This window comes from Diabrotica virgifera, chromosome 9 (genome assembly GCF_917563875.1).
Source record: "Diabrotica virgifera virgifera chromosome 9, PGI_DIABVI_V3a".
Taxonomy (NCBI): Eukaryota; Metazoa; Arthropoda; class Insecta; order Coleoptera; family Chrysomelidae; genus Diabrotica; species Diabrotica virgifera.
The window spans coordinates 185,999,570-186,023,849 of NC_065451.1; the positions used below are offsets into that span (position 1 = coordinate 185,999,570).

Consider the following 24,280-nt stretch of genomic DNA (forward strand, 5'->3'; position numbering starts at 1 on the left):
TTTTCTTTGACGTGTAAGCTATACGTATGCTAAATTTCATGTCAATCCAAGCGGTTCTTTAAAATTTAGAGCAAAAACCGTGAAAGAATGGACTAAATGGTTTAGTAAAAATGTTTTTATTTCACACAAGATTGGAAAGATGGAAAGACGTTGAGTGTTATATTTAAAATACAAAAGTGCATTTACAGAAGTCTTTTAGAATCTTTGAGTCATGTTATAGGTAAAAAAAGTTAATTAGCAATATCACATACAAAATTTTGGTTTTTGTTAAAATTTTATTAACTGCATCATCATGGCATCAACACTGCTACTTGGGTGATTGCCACCCTTTTTGGGTTCTTCTGATTCAAATATTGCAGGGAGTGAGTACGAGTTACCATTTTGGTTTTAAAATTGGTTATACGTGACTTGGCGTGTTCTATAATTTATCTATTTATTCCTTTTTTACTGATGGTTATCCATTCTCCAACTTCCATCTTCTTAAAGCAGCAATTTTCTTGTTCTCCCATTTCGTTTTTGGCCTTCCCCCTGGTCTACCTGATATTTGTCTCCATTTGGTGATTTTCTTGATAACTGCTTCTAAATTTTTTTCTTTCTATATGTCCCATGCATCTGAGTTTTTGTTCCTTAATAAATAAGAAGATTTTTCGTATTTTCGTATTTTCCCTGTATTTGTCGTGTTTTTGGGATTCTCCGTGCATTTTTCGTATTTTCCTCGCCTTCTTCGTATGATTCGTATTTTTGCGTATTTTTCATATTATCGCGTATTTTTTTATTTTCCATATTCTGCGTGTATTTTTCGTATTATCCGTGTATTTTTCGTATTTCTTAATATAAATTCTCCAAAGAGTATTCCGTTTACAAAATTAAATTGAAAAAATTTTTTTTTCTTATACCTTGTATTTTCCACGTATTTATTTTCATGTTTTTCCTATTTTCCTATTTTTCGCATTTTTCGCGTATTTTTCGTATTTTTTGAGAATTATTCGAATTTTACGTAATTTTTCTTGCAATTTTCGTATGTTTTGTGTTCTCCTGGCATTTTTCGTATTTTCCGCGTATTCTTCGTATTTTCGTATGTATATTCATGTTTTTCCTATTTTCTCCTTTTTTGCCTATTTTTCGCATTTTCTGCGTATTTTTCGTATTTTTTGAGAATTATTCGTATTTTTCGTAATTCTTCTTGCAATTTTCGTATGTTTTGTATTCTCCTGGTATTTTTCGTATTTTCCGCGTATTCTTCGTATTTTCGTATGTATTTTCATATTTTTCCTATTTTCTGCTTTTTTTCCCATTTTTCGCATTTTCTGCGTATTTTTCGCATTTTCTGCGTATTTTTCGTATTTTTTAAGAATTATTCGTATTTTTCTTGCATTTTTCGTATGCTTTCTATTCTCGTTGTATTTTTCATATGTTCCGCGTATTCTTCGTATTTTCCGTGTATTTTTCGAATTTCTTAATAATTAGTTTAACATTTATGCTACAAATCTTCCCTATGTCTTCCCACTTTTAAATTAAAACATCAATGTTTTGCCAAGTTTCGGTTTAATCATTCGAAATAAAACTGTTTGCGTCGTGAATGAAACTAAAACGGAAAACGATAAAGAAAATTGTGCATGTGCGGACGGAACCGGAAGTAAAACGCTAAATTTATAATGAAGGTCTGTTAACTGGTCATTTGGATTACTTCGTTATTAGAAATTCCCTAAAGGGTATGCCGTTCACAAAATTAAATTGAAACAAAACAGTTGTCAGCAATATACAGCTCTGGGTAACATATTCCGGAGATATAGAGACCTCTGCAATGCGCATTCCGAACTAGATAACGATATACGAACACACCGCGGGCATCAATAAAGTATGTAGTTAATACGTTGATGCCATTGGGACGGACTTGATGCCTTTATATTCAAAAAGTAATTAAAACTTATTTGTTTTATATAAATACGAAATTTAGAACTTCCCTAAAATTTTACCTTTGCGTTAGGTACATGAAAGGTCTAAACAGGAAAGATCAACGAAAATTCCTCAAGTGAAATATTTATAAATGGGCAGCTAGTCTGAATGGATATATTAACCATAATTTTTTTTATTAACCCCACATTTATTACAATCTATCTATACAATCTTAACCTAAATGTTTATAATAAGTAATAGGACTGACAATATATTAGGAATGCCATGTAGGGAGACATCCAGTGATGCACCCCTTTTTTTAAAACTTAGCCTACAACACTGACTATTTCTGACATAAACTTATACACATTAATTTAGTACCTATTGTTCACTTAACTCTAACGGAACTTTTCGTTTAAACCTACGAACAGTACGCAGTTTATTCACTAAATTTTTTGCTAACACGTTTGGATGCACTTTAAGTTTCTCTGTATGTTTTTTCGCGCACTTTTTGATGTCATCTTTGACGTATGGTAGTCCGGCGTCCCGATGGATGGCTTCGTTGGTTATGAACCATGGAACTCCTAGTATTGATCTCAATATTTTAGACTGAAATCTTTGTATGATTTCAATGTTGGAATGTGCGGCGGTTCCCCATAATTCTATCCCATAAGTCCACACTGGTTTTAGGATGGATTGCCACACTGGTTTTGCCCAACAGCCAATATATGGTTCTTAACTTATGACCCAGTTGTTTTCGCTTAGTAAATATATGCTTCCTCCAGTTTAATCTTCTGTCCAAGTACATACCTAGATATTTGACTTCATCCCCTTGTGGGATTCCTTTACCGTTTAAGTATACAGCCGGACATGTTTCCCTACGCGTGGTAAATGTTAGGTGTAGCGATTTGTTTTCATTAATTTTGACTCTCCATTTTGTCATCCATTGTTGAATTTTATTTAGATTATTTTGTAAGATTTCTGAGGCTATTTTGGGATTTTTGTTCGATGATAGTATTGCCGTATCATCCGCAAATGTGGCTGTAGTGATATGTGTATCTGTCGGTAAGTCAGCAGTGAATATAAGGTATAATATAGGTCCTAGTATACTTCCTTGGGGCACCCCAGCGAGAATTTGTTGTATGTTTGTGTATTCATTCTCATACTTTACCTGGAAGTTTCTGTTGGTGATATATGACTTTAAGAGTATATAGTAATTTGTAGGTAAATTCTGTTTTAGTTTACATAATAGGCCTTTATGCCAGACTTTATCAAATGCCTGACTTACGTTTAGAAAAACCGCCGAGCATTACCTATTATTTTCAAAGTCCTCGTTGATTCTCTCTGCAATTCTATGTACCTGTTGTATTGTTGAATGTTGTTTTATAAACCCAAATTGGTGTGGTGGTATTACTTTTTTGTTTTCTAGTATAGGCATTAGCTTAGTAAGTGTCAGATTTTCAAAAACTTTGGATACCACTGGAAGAAGACTAATAGGACGGTAGGACTGTACATTTTCTGGTTCTCTTCCTGGCTTTAGTATCATTGTTAGTCGTGCTAGTTTCCACTGTGATGGGAAATGACCTAGTCTCATTATAGAGTTAAATAACTGTGTCAGAAATTAAAAGCCTTTCTCTGGGAGTTGCCGAAGAGTTTTTCCTGTAATCAGGTCGTATCCTGGAGCCTTTTTTGGATCGATGTTGTGTTGTATAATATTTTTTACCTCATTTTTTGTGAATCTTTTTTCAGGAAGTTCTAGTTGATAAGATTTTGTGAGTATCGAAATAATTTCTTCTTCAGTTTTTAGTGAGTAATTTCCCTCATTTGGTGTAAAGACTTTTTTAAGGTGTGTCGCAAATGTTTCGGCCTTTTCTAGAGGACTTTTCGCCCACTGTTTGTGTTCTTAGTGGTGGGACTGTATAGTTCTGCCTTCATAGAGTCCTTGTAACCTTCCATAACGAGTAGTCAGTAGCTTGAGTTGCATCTAGTTTCTGTAGGTATTCCTGAAAGCTTGCATTTTTTTCTGCTATTATCAATTATTTTTTTAGGTCTTTTTGTGCTTTATTGAGGTTTGTTTTACTTTGAGGTGATCTTGACAGTTACCATTGTTTTCTGAGTCTTCTTTTCTCAATTATTTTTCCATGTATTGTATTGGAACAGTGTTTGTTCATATGTCGATTTGTAGGTAATGGTGTTGAGTTCCATGCTGCTTCCTGTAAAACTGTGTTAAAATGTTCTACTGCTTGTTCGATTTGTTTATTGGTCTTTAGTGGGATGTCTAAATTGATTTGATTATTTACTTGATATCTGAAATAACTCCAATTTGTTTTGTTGTTGTGTAATATACAGCTCCTTTCTATTTTTGTTATGTTTTTGCTTACAGTTATGATAACAGGTGAATGGTCAGAGGATAAATCGTAACAAGACTTTGGTTTAAAGTATTTTTCATTTATTTCTCTCACTATAGCAAAATCGAGAAGATCTGGAATTTTCGCAGGGTCTGTAGGCCAGTATGTTGGCTCCCTTGTGGTTACTATGTTCAGATTATCTATTAGTATTTCTTTTTGTAGTTCACGGCCTTTGGCATTAATAAGTCTAGATCCCCACATTAGATGTTTTGAATTGTAGTCTCCGCCACAAATAAACCTAGGTCCAAGTGTATCGAAAAAGGTTTTAAATTCTGGTTGTTTAATTGAATGTTTTGGTGGACAATATATAGCTGAAAAAGTTATAGGTCCTGTCCAGTCTGATACAACTACATTTGTGGCCTGAAATGTGCTTTTTGATAGTGAGTTGTCTGGTAATGTTTGATATTGTTTCTTATAGTGATTGCTGTCCCACCATGTGCAGTTCCATCTGGATGTGTTGTGTGATATATTTTATAGTTGTGAAATTTTATGAAACTTTTTTTCGTGAAGTGTGTTTCTGAAATCAGTATTATGTCTAATTGGTGATTATCTATAAATGCATACAACTCATGTTTGTGTTGTGTCAAGCCATTAGCATTCCATACGGCAAATTTTAGTGTATTAGCCATTAGTTCATTTTTGAGACAAGTGTTGTTAATAAGTTTAGCATGGTGCTCATTTGTTCCATAAGCCCTTTCATCATATTCTTTAACTCCTTCATGTCATTTGCCTGAGTGACCATTGTAATATCTTGTTGGTTGGTATTTACCATTTGAGCATAATATGTAGGTCTTTGTGTTGTACTTATATTTGTTGTAGCCACTGGTAGCTCTTCGTTTTGTAGTTCATTCGGTGACTCTTTCTTTCTTAAGGTTGGAAATCTTGCTTCTTGCAGTTGTTTATATACACTGCATCCTCTGTAATTCGCTGGGTGGTTATTACCGCAAAGTACACACTTTACTAGATCAGATCTAATTTTGTTAGGGCAATCAGCTGTTTTGTGATTTAGAGCACATTTTTCACACATGTATTGATGATAGCAGAAATTTTTTGTGTGGCCATATCTTTGACATCTGGTACATTGCACTAATTCGCTTTTTAAAAATTTTACCTTTGCGTTAGGTACATGAAAGGTCTAAACAGGAAAAATCAACGAAAATTCCTCAGGTGAAATATTTATAAATGGGCAGCTAGTCTGAATGGATATATTAACCATAATAAATGGAGTTCGATAACGACCTATCGTATACGCATTGACCTACAATAAGAATAAGCATTGAAAAATCCAGAGCCGCCTCCTATAAACTAAAGAAAGTTCTTGTTAAGATATAACCACGTTAAACCTTAAAATCAGATTATTACGCTGGTACATATTCTCCACATTGCTATATGGCATGGAGAGCTGGACCCTTAGAGAGACACTAATGAAAAAATATTCTGTTTTGAGCTGCCGTAAACAAAGTTAATATTGTCAATATGATTGCCAACGTTCGATAATCCGACAGGATACTGAAGAAGAAGAAGGACCTACAAAAGTAGAAAGAAGAAGAAAGGATATAAAAGAGTTACAGCGCAGACCAATACATATATTATACAACACATGCCACAATTCGAGGGTTTAGTTCGATAATCCGACAGGATACTGAAGAAGAAGAAGAAGGACCTACAAAAGTAGAAAGAAGAAGAAAGGATATAAAAGAGTTACAGCGCATACCAATACATATATTATACAACACATGCCACAATTCGAGGGTTTAGTTCGATAATCCGACAGGATACTGAAGAAGAAGAAGGACCTACAAAAGTAGAAAGAAGAAGAAAGGATATAAAAGAGTTACAGCGCAGACCAATACATATATTATACAACACATGCCACAATTCGAGGGTTTAGTTCGATAATCCGACAGGATACTGAAGAAGAAGAAGGACCTACAAAAGTAGAAAGAAGAAGAAAGGATATAAAAGAGTTACAGCGCAGACCAATACATATATTATACAACACATGCCACAATTCGAGGGTTTAGTGTCACACAACGTTATCTACATTTTTTGTGAAATTGAGATATATCTATAATCGAGTTCACCGTTTTCGACTTCATTTAGTAACACAAACCTGTATCTCTATCTGCAGCAGATTACAAAATACATTAAACGTTAACCCTTTGCGGACCGAATTAAGTATTAAACAAAAAACTGCAAAGTTATTACAAGTTAGGGATACAGTGATACAAAAGATAACGTCAAGTGTCAATTAAATTTTTTTTTATATAGGGGTGGTTTAGTTTGGAGGTGGTTCCATGGTGGAACCACTGGTACTGATTAGTACTATCTCAATTTTTATAAAATTTTTATAAAATGATAATAAATATTCATAAAGGAGGTAAGTTCACTTTATTTTTTATGATATTCTAAAAAACAATTTATTTTTTCAGATAAACATAGTCCCACCTTACATACAGTGCAATGCCACCTCGTTCGATGAGGTTGGTTTCTTGTACTGCATCGAGCACATCTTACTTTGGTTCCATGTATTGGCATATGCTCCGACTTGTTGGTGCGTATTTCAATAGGAACGCAGATTTTAAATTTATTTACCTCAGAACCGGACGATTTTCTTCCTTTCTGAGTAAGCGAAGGAGTACCCATAAGTCCTGCAGAAACTGTTAACCGAAATTCTTTTAGAGAAAGTGTTGATGCACCACCAGATCGTTCTTTAAAAATAATGAAGGCATTAACAACCGTTAAGTCAACAAAATGCCAGAATATTCTAGGCCACCATTTCTTGGATTTGCGGTTAATTTCGTAACAAGATTTGAGCATATCTGACTTGTCCACATAACCCATATGCTCGTTGTAATCTTTGACCAAATTTTGGCAAGTAACATTTTCTTTGGAGCCATCCTTTTGTTTCCTTGAAATAAGTTTAACATCAGTAGGATCATGAAAATTACTCATAAAATAAACTGCTCTGTTATCCATCCATTTCACAGCAAGTACACCAACATCACTTATCTTCCATTGAGTGTCTCCCCTTTCCATGGTTTTGTCCTCTAGAAAATTACATTCTGACAAATATTTAGTATTAGCTTTTACTGTTCCACATCCATATATATACTTGGATCTAAGTTGTTCCAAAAGATCATACGAAGTAAAATAATTGTCCATAAATATTTTATGGCATTTTCCAGCAAGACTGCTTGTGAGGTCTTTTACAACCCGTGCACCTAAGCCTTTTTCAGGTAAGTTGTCAACTTTACCAGTGTAGATTTGAAATTCTGAAACAAAACCAGATTCATTAGCACGAATCCAAACTTTGTAGCCCCGTTTTACAGGCTTCTTGGGCATATACTGGCGTAAAATGCTTCTACCTTTGAATCTAATCATTGACTCATCTACTGACTGGCATTCACTTGGCTTATAATATCGAATGGAATTGTCAGATAACCTATCGAGCATTGGTCGCACTTTATACAATTTGTCGTAGCCAACTTCACCTTTTTTCGGTTCAATACTGTTATCATTTAAATGAATATGTCCCAGTAACCAACTGAATCGATTGCGAGACATATAAGATGCAATAAAACCATCACGTAGATCTGCCCTCGAAGACCAGTAATCCTTGTAGCTTGGTAAATGCTTTATTCCCATCAGAATGTTTATCCCCAGGAAACACTTCATTTCTTCGCGATTAGTGGGAGTAAATTTGTTAGCATTTCCCTGATTCATTTTGGTTGCATAGAGATTTGTTTGAAACACTAATATATCTAACAGCTCCTCTGAAAATAACAACATGAACAACTCCAACGGATCTTCAAGTAAATCCGGTATGTCAGGACCCACTTCTTCAACAAAAGATGAAGGTGTCTTGTAATAAGTTTGAATATTTTCTGACCATTTGACAATCTCATTTTTCTTTGCATGTACATTATTATTTTTTTCCTTGCAGTTTGTTTTTGTTTTCTAAGCTTTCTTTTCCTTTTCCCAAAAACAGATAGCGGCGTACAATCGTCCGAATCACTGAAAACACTTTCGTTATTTTCTTTTTCATGTTCACCTTCGTCAACCATTTGATTCATTTCTTCCAATGAATGTTGAGTGCCCGGGATGCCGTTATCTGGTTCACTATTTCCAAGATCCTCAACATCAGAATCAATATCTGACGCTTCTGACTCTCCGTCAGATGGTATTTCCTCAATCAAAGCAAATACACCATCATTACCCATAGCTTCTAAATTATTTATTGTCCATTGTTTTCTTTCTGTAATAAAAATGAAAAAAATGTTCAGGAACTGTAAAGTCTTTCAAATCCCGTATCAATATATTACCCCTCCCCAACCTTTAGTCCTACAAGCCATCCTGCAAGGAAAAATATTTGGAAAGCGAGGTCCAGGAAGAAGAAGAATATCCTGGTTAAAATAAATATTGCCATGATGATCGCCAACATTCGTCACGGATAGGCACATCAAAAAGAAGAAGAACCTTTAGTTCAATTTTTAGACAGCCACGGTACACAAAGTATTTAGACCTTCTGCCTTCGTTGTCTGTCCCAAAATAAAAAACAACACCAAAAAATAATAAAAAGTACTTGTGGGTCCATACGGAACCACACCTTTTAGACGACTTGAAAATATAAAATATACAAAAATATCAGAATAAATTGTATACGATCTCTTTAAAACCATCAAAATTACCTAATTTAGCTGTTCTTACCTGCCATTATCAATTTGTTTACGTTCAGTAGAAATTTTAGTAGTTGGCGCGCAAAATAGCGAAAAACGTGTCACATCAATCACCTACTAGAACACACTAAAGCGCTCCAAAACCTGATCGTATGCATGGCCGATAGTGTAAGAGAGGGGATTAAAGAATTTGTCTGTGGTTCCGGCCGACGCTTACCGGGACAGTAGGATAAAAATTCTTGAAATTGTGGTTCCACTATGGGACCACTGGCCCACAAAGGGTTAACTACCAATTGTGAAAAAATTGTTCATGTCAAAAACATCTAAGAGGTGATAACGTTATTTCACAGTGAATTTACTGATACATCAAAAACAGTTATCGACTGTTAACGTTTATTGACACTAATATTTTAAGCTGTAATTGTAGACAGCGTTATTATTATAATTCGTATTTGTTTGAAAAACGTCATTTTGATCCTGGATAGCTAAATACATTTGTTTATTTTCGATATTGTTCGATTCTACCATCTGATTACTCATTACATGATTACATGATTACAATAATCTGATTACTCATTACATTTTTTAGTTTTGCCGAAGTTAAAAGAAAACATATGTTATTTTCTTATTGACGGTTACGTATATATTTGTCGTAATTATTTAATATTTTGATTTTGTCAGTGTTTAACAGAAAAATGTCCAGTCGTAACACAAATCTTTGTATGACACGAAGCACTAGCGGGTCGTGGATGTTCTGAGGTAGCCTCTTGCCTTACAAATACAATGAAAAGTGAAGTTACTGGGAAAGACTTCGCTTTTATGTCTGAAAGTTGTTCGGGCCAAAATGTTTCTGTTTGCTGTTGAAACACTAAATATTTCAAAAATCGACCAGTTATTTTTTGAGCCCAGATATTCCCAAATGGAACGTGATATGGTCCATGCCCACATCGAAAACGCGAGTAAAGGCTTGGAAATTTATGATCCATCGGGATGGTATAGGTACAGTGATTAAAATGGCTTTAAAGAAATCAAAATACGAAGTAGTTGAAATAGATCAGGAAGACATTTTGAATTTTATAGAACTTCAAATTCAAATGATCAAAATAAAAAACTGACATTGAAGGAAATGTTGTAAAATGGTTGAACATAGTTTGGCTACAATATACATATTATAAAAGAAGACACTGCACACAGTTATTTAAAATATAATTTTAAATCAGACAACTTTACGAAATTAAAAATACAGAGAAGGAAACTTCGAACATTTTCAATTAACTAACTTGTACCAAGAAGAAAATATGACAAACCGTTAACGATTAATAATAAAAAGTTAAAAGGTTTAGTAGAACTCTGTCAGCAAAAATTAAAGACCAATATCACTTCTTTTGCTAAAATCTTCAAGGAAGGGGTGATGATCATAATGAAAATGTTTCAGAAGATGAAGACGTTTAAAGATGGTACTTCCCTATAAGTATTTAGACATTTCATAAGTTTAATATTTGTATGTTATTAGAAAAATAAAGTTTTTTATTTAAATACACTTATAACATTTTTATAATACAGGGTTAGTGCTGCATTGGATATCCTGAAAATTTTGAAAATATCACCGAATTTAATTTAAAGGATATCCTGAAAAAAAGGGGAAATATCAGTGAAATTTTCTCAACATTTTAGGGAAATTACATTTTTATATTTTCACCCAGCAGTGCTAACCCTGTAGTAAAACTATTATTATCAGGTGCGACGTTAATGGTTACAAAAAATATATATCTGTAATATCAAAAAGTGTTATCAGGTCATTATTAGAAAAAAATTCTATTTTTTTTCTGTAGAATAACAATAACCTGTAATAATTTTTACCATATGTCAAAGAAACCATAATAATACTATATAAATTTACAGATTTCTATTGTGATGTATTTTGCCTCCGTAATCACAAATTTGTTGGCCGATATTACGTTTCAAAACAGTGTTTCGCATTTTCTGCCACTTTATGTTTTTGTAGTTAACGTTGTTTGATACTAAGCCCTCGAATTCTAAGCCAGTGTTAGCAACTATGCAATAATTGTTGTGAACATACTATAATTATACTTCTTTTTACTATGTTTTATCAAGCCCTACAATAATTCCTAAATCTACTATAATTTTCATAAACCATATTTTTACGGTGGAATTAATTTATAATAAAATAATTTAATCCCCAAGAAAGGAAATACCGACGTCGCTGAAGTTTTGTACGTCAACAGTCAATGGCGTCACATGTTGTTTTTAAGAGTGATTAAATTCTCTTCAAGATATTGTTGAACTATACTTAGCACTCCCGATAAAATTAAAGTGTATAAACCTCGATTGTAAAAACCACCTCTTAAAGTGAAATAACCTACAATGAAGATCATGAAGTGTTTTAAATTTTATGGAGAAACACAAAATATTTGTATTTTCCGATTTTTCTAGCGGTTTACAAGAATTTCCAGTGAAATAAAAATGGCAGATATTTTTAGAAATTTTACTTTACAGCGAAATTGAGCAATGGATACACTCATCATTTTAGGTGATGCGCTTGCAAGCTTTTCTCTGGCTTAAAAATACAAGAATCATTTTGATTCTATGCTATAATAATTGGAAACAATTGAAAGACTACTCTTAAATGACACGAAAGTCAGAAAGAAGTTAGAAAAAGTATGGTTCAGTGGCTAGCAGTTGAAAAAGATGACGGAAAAAGTATTGATCCAGAAAACGAGAGATCGATTCAAGAAAGTCAAAAACATTTAAAAATTTGGAGATTCGAAATTGAAATTAAAACGTCAAAAAAAGTATTTAAAACTGAAATTGTGGTCTATTCTCATTAAAAAAATAGTACATATTAATAATGTGTCACAAGAAAATAGCTTTAGAATAATATTCTCATACAAGAAGATAATTATTGATATAACAGTGGCCACGAGATATGTAGCTAGAACTGTTAGAGAATGGCATACTTATTTTAGATGTAGTGTATTGTTCAGACCATAGGCACATCCGTTTTCCCATAACATGTATTAAGCCTGCCAATAAAACTTATTATATCACTAATAAAACAGACTGGACACTCCTGAAATACCTTTGCAGGGTTAAAGGAAATTAAGAAAAATACTCTCTACAGGCCTTATTCCAGGCAGAGTTTAAGGGCCGGTACTTTATGTCTCGATTAACAGCCCGTTAGTTAACGGAGGTTTAATCGGGACCTCTTTAGGGTCTCTTGCGTTGTAATAAATGCAATTACAATATTACAAGTATTATAATAATTATAAATAAGTATAATAATAATTATAATTGCCTTTATTACAACGCAAGAGACCCTAAAGAGGTCCCGATTAAACCTCCGTTAACTAACGGGCTGTTAATCGAGACATAAAGTACCGGCCCTAAATATGCCACATTGCACTGTGCAAGAGCATTTAACATGTGAACATGTGCACAAGCAGAGAGGACCTAGACTATTGTGGGAATCCAAAGAGGAACTTAATAGACTGACGGAGAATAACAGTGTCACACTGGTATGAAACTAGGTAACAGGGAATACATAAAAAAAGAGCTGATGAACAGCTACACCATAATTTGGGCTAGATCCAGCTAAGGAAATGCCAAAAGCACCGTCTGCAAAAGGAATAATTCAGGAATCAACTCAAAGCCATAACAGACTTCCTTACTGGATATGTGCCCATTAAATGTCGATTGTTAAGAAAATTCTGGCAACTTCTTCAAATATTTGAAAACTAGTTCAACTCTAAAGCAGCTGACGCTAAACATTTATTTAATACTGTTAAAACATCATTTGAAAGCTGAGGATTCCTCTTGACAAATGGCATTGGTATGCATCTGATGAACGCAGTACAATAATAGATACTCACAATTCAGTATCAACTCGGTTTCTAACTCTCTGTCCCAGGACTAACAATATATAATGAATATTCAATTCACTGCATTAACTACATACGACGAAAAAAGCGAAAATTGGCCGTCATTTGACTTAAATTGGTTAATAATCAATTACGTCCAAAAAATCAACTGCAGGAAACATATGTTCTTATTATAGAGGTTCAAACTAGGGGAGGAGGGGGCTAGTTGTAACAATTTTCATAAAATCAAATACATCTTGACAGCTATTTTCCCAATTATCACTAATTAAACACTCAACGCTAGTTTAACTCTTTTTGAATCAAATTGAACTGGAAAAAAGTTAAAGAGACTGGTATTTTTTAATCAACAAGCATTTTACGAAAAAAAGTGCATAGTTACAACTTACCCCACGCTTGGGGCTAGTTGTAACATCTATTGGGGCAGGTTGTAACAGTACGATAATTTGAATTTGTTGGTATATTTCGAAGAAAATAAGAACGTTGCCTCTTTTCAAAGATGTTGCTCGACTTAATAGCGTGGATTCCGGTGTTCTTAAATATAAATGTAAATTCCTACGCATAACATTTTGCACCCAACTCTATAATTTTGATACCAATAAGAAAGAAGTTGCTTAGCACTGAGATTCACGGCACATTGGTAAGACAGTTTTCGCATCTTCATGGGAATTAATCCAAAATATATTTCAGCTCACTTCAGAATATACGAAGCCATATTACAACATGTTACAACAAGCCCCAACGTTTTGTTGCAACATACCCCGTAGCACAATTTTGTATATATATTAAAATAACTGTAAAAATATCTTTCTAATCATAAAATTGTTAAGCAACATCAAAGAATAACTAAATTTAGAAAAGAAATGAACACCAAAAGTTTCATTTCCATTTAAAACAATAGCGATAACCAAAATTTTATGAGTGTCAAATTTTATATTTACTCATCCAATTGAAGCTCGTGCACAAAACTATTATTTGCAACCATGGGAGGATGACTGACTAGACGGTGTCATTTGCAGGGCGATAAGAGAATAAGTTTGAGCCAGCTAAATTAGTTAAAAACGGTCAAATAACCTATGAAAAAGCCGTGTTACTAGTTACTACTTACCCCTGTTACAACAAGCCCCTTGTTCCCCTACTTAAAACAACTGTCGTTTAACTTTCGGGATCAATATCACGACAAAAATGTTATTTCACTGGACTCTAAAACCCTTAGTAAGACCTGCACAATTCGTGTATCAGGTTATTACTGTAAGCGGTCAATTTTCCAGTATATGAATCATAACCGAGCTGCTAACCAGCAGGAAACATCTGGGAAAGTTCGCGGGCACTTTCCACCCCAACCCAACAGTATTCAAACTGTTGCGATTCCGCACATATGCAGATGCTTAGTGCGCCCCATTAGATACAAGTTCCTGCAGGACCATTCCACATAAACGAATCAAATAAATAACCTTTCTAAACAACCAATTAGGACAGAAACATTTACAAACGCCGTTTTAACGGATTTTATAACTCTCATTATAAGTCTCTTGCTCTCAAATTTGTTTCAAATGCTTATTTTTTGTTATAAGACGCAAAAAAATGAAAATTTTCTGTTTATCCTTAATTTGTTAATATGTACTTAAGTACGTACAAAAAATCGACTGCACGAAACATATATGTAGGATTTTGTTACAGATGTACATTCTACTCAAAAAAACTGTCGTCTGCCTGTGGGGGTCAGTATCACGAGGATGTGATCTCCCTGGACTATAAACCCTCAGTAAGACCTGCAAAATTTGTGTATCACGTTACCACTGTAATCGGTCAATTTTCCAGTATATGAATCATAACCGAGCTGCTAACCAGCAGGAAACATCTGGGAAAGTTCGCGGGCACTTTCCACCCCAACCCAACAGTATTCAAACTGTTGCGATTCCGCACATATGCAGATGCTTAGTGCGCCCCATTAGATACAAGTTTCTGGAGGACCATTCCACATAAACGAATCAAATAAATAACCTTTCGAAGTTTCGGCCTTGCCGCTCAGCAAAGAAAACCTATATAAGCGAGCCGTTGGACCGTTGGCGGAAAATTTCAAGGCGATTTATTATAGCAACAGTGCTGCCAACATAAATCATTTCGAGATATGGCCACAACGACAGCTCTCGCTGGGCTTTTTAATTTTACTTAAAAGAAATTCAACGATATGGCTTCATGGTAAACGTTTCGGATAGAAGAAGAGAATGGGAAATCGGCGGAGAAATGTGCGGTAATTAAAACAGAGATTGTTTAATGCTGCTCTTTTAATTTTAAAATTCAAAGACCGAATTTGAATTTTGTGTTTTAATTTGAAAGAAAAGAAGGATTTTATGACTCGACTCTACTGCACTAATGTTGATTAATTAGACAATTTTTCGAATCACAGGTTTACAATCGCTGTTAGACAATGGCGGATCTGTTTTGAGGTTGATGTGAGAGGTGGCATTCGGATTTTTGCAGATAAAGTTAGGTGACAACTTCAGTAATTATAATTGACTTATGCTCCTTCTCAAATATGCCCGGAACATTAAGAGTAAACAGTAGCGATCAACAGGTAGCAACAAAATACAGTGCGGTGGAATAAGTGTTGCCCTTCCCCCTCTTAACTTGTTTATTTTAAGAATATAAGCAAAACGCTCGGACAGGTCGATTTTTAAGCTAACCATAGTATATTATAGCATCAACGTTTCGAACTTTACGCGATTCCTCTTCAGGTGACAGGCATAACTTTGATTTTTTTAAATGGTACAGTACATCATGTGATACCTCATTTAAAAGCTCTTAAAATGCTGATTTCAAAAATGTATAACACCTTAATCCTTTTTGAGATCGTAGGCGCAAAATTTAGGTCGAACTCTTTTTAAACGCATTTTTTTTTTCGAATTCTGAGAAGACTGAGAAATTTAGAAAGAATTTGACCAAAATTTTGCGCCTACGCTCTCACACAGGACTAAAATATTATAAATTTTTGAAAGCAGTATTTTAAGAGTTTTTAAATGAGGTGTCACATGATGTACTTTCCCATTTAAAAAAATCAAAGTTATGGCTGTCACCTGAAGAGGGATCGCATAAAGGTCGAAACGTAGATGCTATAATATACTATGGTTAGTTTAAAAATCGACCTGTCCGAGCGTTTTGCTTATATTCTTAAAATAAACAAGTTAACAGGGGGGGGGGCAACACTTATTCCACCGCACTGTCTATAACTTCGGGAGATAGTATCATAAACTTTGGCAACAGTGGTAATCTTTGACATTATCTAAGATTAATATTTTGACAATATCATAGTCGCGCTAAATGGAAGTAATAGAAAACGACTTTATTATTAATAAATAGATATTTATAAAAATAAACCAAAATGGGTGAAAATTTTATGTTAAGATAGGTATTTAGAAAGGTATTTGTATAAAATATCTAATAATAAAACAATAATAAATAATTATTTTTTATTGTGAAGCGAAACAAATTTCGATTTTCGCATAATTTTGGCACGGTTTTTAATGGACTTTTTCTTGGAAGGTTTCACTTTATTTTTCGTTGGATGTACTTTTCCATTTTGTTAAACTATTGATAATATTTTTAGAATAAAAAATCCTCCTAAAACTTTATATACTAGAATTAGAATTCGAAATATTTTTACGTAAAATATACTTACCTACCTATATATAACTAAAACTCACAATTAACAACAATCTATTCTTTCAAAGAGGCCAACAACTGATACAACAACAACAAATATATAATAAATTAACTATCAATAAACACTCCTTTCCTATGAAACAACAAAAACGAATTCTTAAATTAACACATTACTGCACTAAACAGATATCGATAACGATGACAGAACAGATTAGAGAAAATCTGACGCAGGTTTGTCAAAATGATAGTGATAATTTCTCTATGTTGCTTAATTAGTTATTTAGTTGTAATATGTTCGATGTCTTGTTAGAAATAAGAAAATTTAGTAGTTCCAAGATTACACAAAATCTAGGCATGGGATAAAAAAGTTTATTTGATAAAAGTTTATTTTTTTTTTCTTCTTAATGGCGGTACATGCTCCTTTTTTCAAAATTATATTTAGTTATAGAGTAATTTCCACGTACTAACATATTTCTGAAATTGGGCTCTGTACCGCCATTCTTTATTATATTACGAGTATATGTGCCAAATATCTCAACGAAATATTCAAAATTAGAGCCGCTATCTTGGAACGCGTTTGTTGCTACCTGTTCATCGCTACTGTAGCCTCTTAATAAAAAATTTAAATATTTAAAATTTTTGAAATATATCGATGTTTTTCTATTTTAATTGCTTATAATTTTAAAACGATTGATTTTGGAACAAAGTCGTAGGAAAAAAAATAAAGATAATTGAATTTTGGATAATATACGACTGGTCTAAAATGTCTTATATTATTACCCTTTCTGCAAAATAGCAATAAATAGGAAATAAGGGGGTAAAATAAGCCTGTTTTTATTCAATGCTTTCAACCACTTCGGTTGCACTTAAAACCTTCATAATTCGCTTAAGAATCTTACAACAATCTAAAACCGTCCACCAAATTTCATTAAAATCGACTTAATAGATTTTGCGTAATAATTTTACAATCTATATATTTTTTTAAAGTTTAAATTTTTAAAAAACTTTCTAAACAAAAAGTGTACCATTTAGAAGTTTGCTAATTTTTTTTACATATAAAGAGGTTCTCTACCTATCTAAAACACTTTACAGAATTAAAATCGGATTATTTAGGCGGCCTCAGCATTGTTTTAAAATTATAAACAATGTTTTGGCTTTTGGACGTTTGAGTTTGGATAAATTTATTTTCTTAAGAATGGGCGACTCTGGTGATAAATCCCGAAACATATCAATTTTTATTTTTAAATTATAATTTTTTGGCATAAATATCATACTAGTGCCGTCATCCATATGGGTGTGATGACGTAATCTAAATATTAGAATTAATTTAATTAAAAAAAGCTTTAATTCAAACCCTGTATATTTATGTTAATGTTTATAATTTGAATACAAAATTGAATAGCCTTTCGATTGAGCTTGAGCGACATGATCTTGGTTTTAATGAGTAATGGTAACAATAACAAAACATAAAAAAAACAACTTAAATGTAACTTAACTTAAATACGCAAATAACAAAGAAAAACTACTAAAAAATAACTTAATACTTTGTATTGCCTCCCCTAGCCTCTATAACTGCCTGTACACGTCGGCTCATGCTGCCTATGAAGTTGCGAATATCATCTTGCTGGATGTTTTGCCATTTCTCTTCTAGATCCAAGCGAAGTTCGGTAATTGAGGCTGGTGCGACTTCGCGACCTCTAATATTTCTACCAAGTATGTCCCAAACGTGCTCTATTGGGATCAGATCTGGCGAACACGCTGGCCAGTGAATTTTATTAATACCAACTTCCTATAAATATTGCGTAACACACATTGCAGTGTGGGGTCACGCATTATCTTGCATTAATAGAAAATCATCGCCGATATATTGAGAAAAGGGTACTACGTGATTCGCTAAAATTTCCTCAATAAGTCAACATGTGCAGTCGACGAACCCTCAATAAATACCAATTCAGTGTGGGCTTCTCGGGATATTCCAGCCCATACCATCACCGAACCCTATCTATGGCTTACGCGGGGACTGAAAGTGCACTCCGCAAATCTCTCTCCAGTTCGACGCCATACTCGTTCTCTCCCATCTGATGAGTGAAGACAGTATCTCGACTTATCCGTAAAAAGAATATTAGGTACTCCATTGTTCTAAATTCCAATGTAAATGTTCCCTGGAAAATTGTATTCTAGCCACTCTGTGCCGTGGAAATAATTTGGGCCCAGTTGCTGGTCTGCAACTTTGCAAACCAAATTCTTATACTTTTCGACGAACTGTAAATACACTTACATTATTGCCTCGGACCTGTTGAAGCTGATTTCTTGTTTGCACCGCTGTTAAATGACGATCCCGCAAAGCGTTGACTCGTATATAACGATCATCTAAAGCGGCAGTTTTGTGTTTTCTTTCGCTTCCCGCTTTATGCTTGTTTGTTCCAGTTCGTATAAAACGTTCCACTACCCTTTGGATGGTAGAGCGATGAGTGTGTAGTCCTCTAGCCACATATTCATAATTTATCTCATCTTCAACCAGAGCAACGGATTTCGCACAATCTTCGATACTAAGAACCATGATCAATCATAGATAAACAAAATGTAAGTGTCAATATGACATAACGATAACAATCACTATCACCTAAGCCACCTCGTCCTATTACAAAATAACTCCAAAATAATCATAATTAAAAAAGTCCTAAATTGTGGGTGGCAAATTCATTTGGCTCTAAAAAATGAACCAAGGCATATTTTGACATGAAACAAAAAACACACAACACTTAGGTGACATGGTTGCAATTGAAAAATTTTTTATGAAAATTCGCAAACGGAATTATTCCACAGGATGTTTCAAAGTTAGGATAAAAAACCACCTTTCGATTAATCCCGTATAATAAGTCAAATACAAAATTTTATTAAAAAACTCACTAAACCAAATTAAAATTTATAAATTTTTATACAGTGTGCTACAAAAATCATCAAAATAGGGCTAGAAATAAAAAACTGAAATACTGTGAATTTGTAATAAATTACTTTTAATGGGAAATAAGCCACAATTTTACCAATAAAATGATTTTATTAAAGTAGTATTTTGTATTTTGACAACGAACTCCGATTTGGCCTTCGAAACGTTATTAATATCATTTTTTTGGTAAAATTGTGGCTTATTTCCCATTAAAAGTAATTTATTATAAAAATGCCACAAGAAAATAGTTTCAGAACAACTTTGAATTTGACCAAAATTTTCTCCGTTGCGTTTTTTTGCATCTGAGTGTATATAGTTTTTACAAACGGAAAGAAATTTTTATACTTAAAAGCGTTTGTTGTAGAAACATCCGAAAACTCTAAACCAGATACACGATTTAATTGCAATCTACTAGTCGAATATCGACTATATTTAAGCGGAAAACTGTCGTTTTTGCTTCTGGAAAAGCGTTTAATTGTTCTGTCGGAAGCAGCAGGGTAATATCTATCTATTGAATCGATGTTTTTGCATTTTGCCATTTCTCGCCGACTGCTGTTAGCTATCATCTCCAGTTATTCGAATTTTTAATTTGATTTTTAATGAACTATGTCGACGAGTCTATCAAAATAAAATGTCAGCGCTCGATCCACCTGACAGAAACTGGTTAGGGATAAGATCGGGCAAATACTTCACTATTTTATTTTTAATTTTCATATCAAAGAATATTATTTACCAAAATCTCTCGAAATTAGATGAAATATTTTTTTAAATTTAACATTTAATGAAAAATTAATAGGGCAGTTTGCCAAAACAACAAAATGAATGGCTAATGTGCGTATATTCAAAATGTATGTAGCCGAATTATGTATTGAATAGCCACACAAATTCTACTGGGACTATAGTTGAGGAATCCATCTTTATGCCGAACTTAGATATTATGACACCAGAACTGATTTGTACTGGGAAGATACCATCTATACTAAATTTAGAATCAAGATGCAGTAGAAATAAACAAACCAAGACACGTTAAATGCTACTAGGAGCACTCGTGAATCATAATTTACAATGTATTGTTATATAATTTTTATGGAAAAATTTTGAAAATTAATTTATATCAAAGACCACGAGATCATAGATTTTTATCGACTTGTATATGGCCAAAATTTGTAAATAATATATTTTTAGTCGTAAGCAGTGTTTCGTGGAAAGTGAAAAACATTAGTGGTTAAGATTCTACGAGCGGACTTAACAATTCAGGAACAATAGGACTAAATTACGATCGGTTTTAGAAAGTGGATGTATTTGCGTTTGACGTGAACAATAGAACAATTCTAAATGCTTCCTAGAAAGTAAAGACTGTAATAAACAAAATTGCTTAGTTTTAGAATGTAGGGTTTTTTCTAGCATGTAAAAAAAATAATTTTGGTATCTCCTGGAATTTGACAAGACGGGAAATTTTGTATACAATACTATTGGTTTTTAAGAAAGGAAAGTAGGAATGTAATGTGTAGAGAGAATGCTTGTGATTGGCGAGGAGACTGATGGAGGGGAGTAGAGTGTTTGAGTCTCAGATGGATGAAGGAAAAATTTTTACTGTGTAAATAAGATCTGAAGAGAGCAGTCCAGTTCAGAAAGTAGTGATTTTGTGTGAAGTGGTTAAGTTGGTGGCCGTATAAGCAGATTTCTGCAAAAACCTGTCAAAATAGGTACAATAAAGTGTCTTTAATATGGATGCCGGGTCATAAAGGGGAGCATGGAAATGTACGGGCAGGTTGGCAAAACAAAGGCCGAAGAAACTTTTGAAGGTCCAGAACCTTTCTGTGGCATCACTAAAGATGCTACAAAAAACGAGGTTCAGGAAAGACTGATGATAAATCATCAAAAAAACGGGGAACCACTCGATGGCAAATCCAGACTAAAAAATAATCAAAAATATTGACAAAAACCTCTTGAATATAGATGAACCTCAATAAACGACAGATCAAAACGGTCACTGAAATGGTGACTAAACATTGCCGTTTAAGAGACCACCTATACAAACTAGGTAAGGTTAATGAACCATGGCGAATAAATTGAGAAATTGAAGAAGAGACTACCATACCCAAACTATGTCATTACAATGTGCTAAATGATGGAAGATGGAAATTCACCGGTCAACTGAGGTTTGAACCAGAAGGGATCCTAAAACTACCAATAAAAAAACTGTTGGCTTTCGTTGAGTCCACAGCACGTATTTGAGCTGAAGGAAAAACAAGGTATGGTAAAAAGGCTTTTCGACTATCTACCAGAGACTAATGAGTCCCGCTTGATTTTAAAAGCAGAATAATATCTATCTATTGAGTCGATGTTTTTGCATTTCGCAATTTCTCGCCGACTTGCCTATACTTATCACTGGGACTCGTGTAGCCCGTTGCGGCGTACTGTGCACCGATATGGCTCAACAGCCCGCACACCAAACGTGTTGATGTTGATACCAAACAAACGATGCGTTGCATATTACATCAGGCACAACCAAGACCACGCCAAAAAATTAACGCCGATCCTGTGCTCCGCTCCCACGTTCGTATCAACGTCAGAGACATAAGTAGGCTTCGCTCACGAAACAATCCTCTAGATAGACCCCGCTATACTGCGTTCCACGGTCACCTTTCAGTACAGACTCTTATGAAGGACAGTGTTGCCAAGAGATATTAATATTTATGATAAATAAATTTTAAAGTATTTTTATACCTCACTTGGTCTATTAAATTTGTCAGTATGTATGAGAAATCTTGTAAGCTGTCAAAGCAAAGGGAGTTTAGCTCGGTGGTAGCGCGTTCGACCGGAAATCGAGAGGTAAGAGGAAATCTAACTTTTTTTTATTTTTAGTATTATTTTAATAAAAAGTTTTGGAAAGTAGTAAGTAAAAACTAGTTTAATCTTTAAATACAAATAACCTGTTGAAAGTATATTTATTTCGTTGAAATCATATAATAGAAGTATAACTTCTTACGTGCGTACAAAGTACACGTGTTAAAAAGTACATTTTTAAGACCGGCAACACTGAGCTGCAAGGTTCCATAAGTTTTATATTGGGATATGCTGCCCACACTGCAAAAGGGACTGCGGAACGCAGAATATAATTAAAATTGAAAGTAATTTCAAGATGACCGGCAGTTAGCGGGAAGACTGAGGTAAAAATGCATCGCCTGCCACTCGGACTATACAATGTACCTATTACAAGCAAGCCAGAGGGTTACGACCAACCTTGACGAATCTGGGTCATATTGAACAGAATAGGGATAATCTGTGGCGGGTGCTCTGACCCACTTCTCAGGAGGGGAAAATACCTTCTTTAAATTGCGATTGCTGTGCTGCAAAAAAAAGGTTAAACACCACATAGTGGAGGAATGTTTAATCAGATCCTACAGTAGCAATCCGTCCGGTTTCTTAGTTGCGACCACGGAGTCAATTGATTATGGCTTGCAAATTGTAGAAGCCTCTGAGGTGTAACCAGAGAAGTTTCCCATTGTTTTCGATCTGGTGGGACGTAGAGTAATATTTTTGGTATTATTTTATGTGCTATTAGATCGAAAACTTAGTATTTTGCTAGCAGTTGCCATTAGGGCATCCCTGCCATTTCGTTCCTTGCAATGCGTGAATGCACGCCGGGATTTGTCCTGATTGGGTCAGAGAGAGCAGCGTATTATGTGCCTCCTGATGAGAGACTAATAAGTTTCGAAACCGGTAGAGGTGCTTGCTGCACTCTCTGTTTGAACAAGAATATAATGCGGCTGTAGTTTCGTGTTGCAACGAAATTGAAAATGGTAATTCATTTTTGATTCAATTGATTATAGTTGTCAACTGAATGTTTGCTTGTAAAAAATTAACAATTCTTATGTATTGTTTATAATATATTGCGTCTTTGCTTATACATTAAACTCAATTGTGAAGCCATACGCTAACTACAGAAATAAATTAAATGCAAACACAACAATAGCACAACATTAAAATTAAGATCACGTGGATATAAAATATTCATGTAAAAAAAAACGCAATAAGTTAATGAAAACCACGTGATTATCTTTACTATGACATATTTACTGGCCAAAGGATCGTAAAATAATAATAGAGAGATTAGAGTAGATTAGAGCTGTAATAATAATTAAGTTAGGTAAAGATGTAATACCATTACAGAATAATATAATATGCAGTAATATTACTTGTATGTATGTACCTATATTGAATATGAAATAGTTTATGTACTTACTCAGTGTTTTAAGCTTCAGTATCTGGATGACATCACAGTGTTCTCTTACGACGATGTAGGTGATTTCACATTTGTATGTGGCTTCATCTTCACCTTCTACAGGAGATATTTTCAGAACTGCACCATTTGTGTCGTTGTTGTATTCGACAGTCATTCTGAAACAAATAAAAAGAAATCAATTAAACATGAGTATAAATATATTTTTGAAATATATTAAGAGTGAAGGCGCAAATATTTTACGGCTATCCCTAAATGTTTTGTCTTTACACGGCAAATTACGTGTAGTAAAATTCTCAGTGGTATGGATATGTAAACAGTACTGTCTTGACAATGACATTGTCACCATTAACTTAGGGATGGCTCTTGAATGATCTTGGATAACTGTTAATACTTGTATAATCGCTTAAATTATTAATTCAATTAACTAATATAATAATTTTTTCACTAAGTATGTATTCAGTGATTATAATAATTTGTATAGGTACTGCACAAATACTCAAGCGAGAAAACAGGAAAAATAATAAAGTGATTTTTTTAATTTA

The 24,280-nt window shown here is 33.9% G+C and overlaps 1 protein-coding gene across 1 annotated transcript in view; it reads right to left on the bottom strand.

Annotated features, from left to right (window-relative positions):
* Window positions 1-23,891, bottom strand: part of LOC126891812 (uncharacterized) — a 999,773-nt gene extending 975,882 nt beyond the window's left edge. The window contains exon 1 of the mRNA XM_050661086.1: window positions 23,739-23,891. The gene's annotated coding sequence lies outside the window, so the exon portion shown is untranslated. The remainder of the gene's footprint in view (window positions 1-23,738) is intronic.
* Window positions 23,892-24,280: the final 389 nt, after the last annotated feature.